Here is a 2,728-nt window from a genome sequence, read left to right as displayed (position 1 = left end):
GGCCGGCGGGCGTGGGACGACCGCCGCTTGCAGTGGGATCTGTGGGTCACCGGGGCAGGCGAGCTAGAAAATTAGAGAGGGTGATGTCTGTACAGGAAAAGCGCCCGCGAAAGCGTAGCGGAATAGCGCTTGGTATTCACTTATTGCTGTGCCTCTCAGGCGTGTTCACATTTTTCTCTTGATTTGAGCCTATGTTCAGGGAGATGGTAAGGGTGAGCATAACCAACCAATTCCTTTTCAAATGGTGAAACTGAGGCAAGAAGACATGAATTTGCCTATCAAGTGTCCCAAGCAAAAAGCTGGACATCCTTCCTCAGTATAGGATCCATTCGAGTGAAGTGAGCACCTACTGTGCAAGGTTTTGGCTCCGATGATACGATAGAGAACAAAACCAGGTCTGCGTGTGCGGAGCTGTCCACCTAGACCGATAAGAGGAGCAAGAAACGAGCCATTTCTGCTTTGAAGAAAACAGGGTGAGGCGACGGGATGCTATTTTAGGAGTGGTCGAAGAAGGCCTCTCAAAAGATATTTAAACAGAGATGGAATAAAATGAATCTTGAGTAATGCAAAGAGTACTCAGGACAGAAGGAAGAGCAGTGCAAAGACTCCTGTGCAAAATCTTGCCTGGCTTGTTGAGGAATGCGAGGAGAACGGTGTAGCAGGTGGTTCTCCATGTATGCCCGCTGGACATCAGTGGCATCTAGGAATTTGTTAGAAGCGAATTCTGGAAGCCCACTTCCGATCTACTGAATCAGAAACTCTAGGGGTGGGGCCCAGCAATCTGTCGTATGTAACAAGCCCTCCAGATGATGCTGATGGCCACCAAGTTTGGAGAACCTCTGGTGTAGCTCAAGCAGAGTGAGAACAGGAGACAATGGGAGAAGATGGTGTGGGGCAGCAGTGATAGATCACATAAGGCTTACAGGCCATCGTAAAGGATTTGTATCTTACTAAGAAGAGGCAACTGGAAAGTCGTGAATGGCCTGATCTGATAATCAAGGACAACTTTGCTGCAATTTGTTATAAATTACTCCATCAAAAGAGGGAGACTGGGGAATAGAGAGAAGATGAGCAAATGTTAATTTTTTGAGGCCGAGTGATGGATACATGGGAGGGTGATCATCATTTATGGTATTTATGTGTATGTTTTTAAAGGTTCATAAGTTTTTTTAAAAGATGACTGCTTGCTATATGAGGAATATATGTGGGGAAGCAAGAGAGTAAGCAAGGAAATTAGCCTAGCTAAGATGAAAAATAAGGATGGCCTGGACTAAAGCCAGAGTGATGGAAAGAATGTTCAGATTGTGATTCTATTTAAAAGATAAAGCATAAAGGAATTGCTGATAGAGTAGATATGAGTATAAGATAAACAGCAGACTCAAAATGACCCCAAGGGTTTTGGTCTGGGCTCTTGGTGAGGAATGGAGTTAACATTTACTGAGACTGGGAAGATAGAGAAGAAACAGATTTGGTGGGGGAAGGGAGTACTTATAAACTGATTTAGACATGGTAAGGTGCCTGTTAAACATCCATATGAAGATAGATGTAGACAATTATATGTATCTAGGGTGGACTGAAATGTGGAGGTTGTCAGCATATAGATGATATTTAAAGTCATGGGACTGGTTGAGATCAACTAGATATAACTAGAGAAAAGAAGAACACCAAGAAGTGAGCCCTGGGTCACTCCAACATTAAGACACTAAGATGAGAAGAGTTTGGCAAAGGAAACAAGAAGCAGGCAGTGAGGTAGGAGGAGGACCAGGAGAAGAGTCTTCAGAGCCTAGTGAAGTATTCCAGGAAAAGGCAGTACCTTAGTATGCCTTCACATGAACTAACCTCTCCATTATCTGGTGGCATTATTGATCCACCCTGAGTAGGGCATACATGATGAGTTATTTCTCTAGTGTTAGTGATGGTTTTGATCAGATTCATCATAAAACTTCCTGCTTTATAAGGTCATCATTGTAAGCATTAGATGAAATAATCTGTGCAAAGCATATAGCACTAAGTGTATAATGGAAACATTTAATTAAGTGTTTATTGCTGTTATTATTTCTAATAGTTCCATGACCATCAATTATACCTGACTCAGCCAGAAACTGAGGTTAAGTGCTAGACCCAAGAGACACACACTAACTTAGCCATTGGCCTGACTTCCTTCTCCTGTATACAAGCTGAGAGAGCAGGGCTGTTTGATCACCCATTTCAGGAGTTCTTTCAGGAAAGAAAAAAAATTCCATTGCTTTTGTATCTTTCCACCCAAAATAATGTTACATTTACAAGTAAATACTAAAAAATGAGGATGTTTCAGTCTTACAAGTAGGCGCACAACTCCAAACCATACCCCCCCTTTCACATCCTCCCCTGGATTCATCTTATCTGTCACAATTCTCTGCTTCTTAAGGGATCTGGGCCAGTTAGCATGCTAAATGTCCACCCAAATCTTTTCTTTTTCACACCTATTCCTAAATTTGTAGGCCTTGCAAATAGTCTGAGAAAGAATACTTTTTCAGCCACATACAGTTCAACCTTGCTGAGAGTGAAATGTCAGCCCACAAGCTCTAGTATCTAGAGTGGTGGCCGCCAGGTAAATCTGAATACAGTCTATGTTCCTAATCCAAGTCTCTGCCATGAGACCCATTTCCTGCAGAAAAGAGGAAGAGCTGAACCCACATTCGGCATCTCATCTAAGAATCTTGAAGCAATCTGAAAATGTTAATTAAGC

This window comes from Pteropus vampyrus, unplaced genomic scaffold, assembly GCF_000151845.1.
Source record: "Pteropus vampyrus isolate Shadow unplaced genomic scaffold, Pvam_2.0 Scaffold88, whole genome shotgun sequence".
NCBI lineage: Eukaryota > Metazoa > Chordata > Mammalia > Chiroptera > Pteropodidae > Pteropus > Pteropus vampyrus.
The sequence above is the reverse complement of the archived record's forward strand: the minus strand, read 5'-3'. Positions refer to the sequence as shown.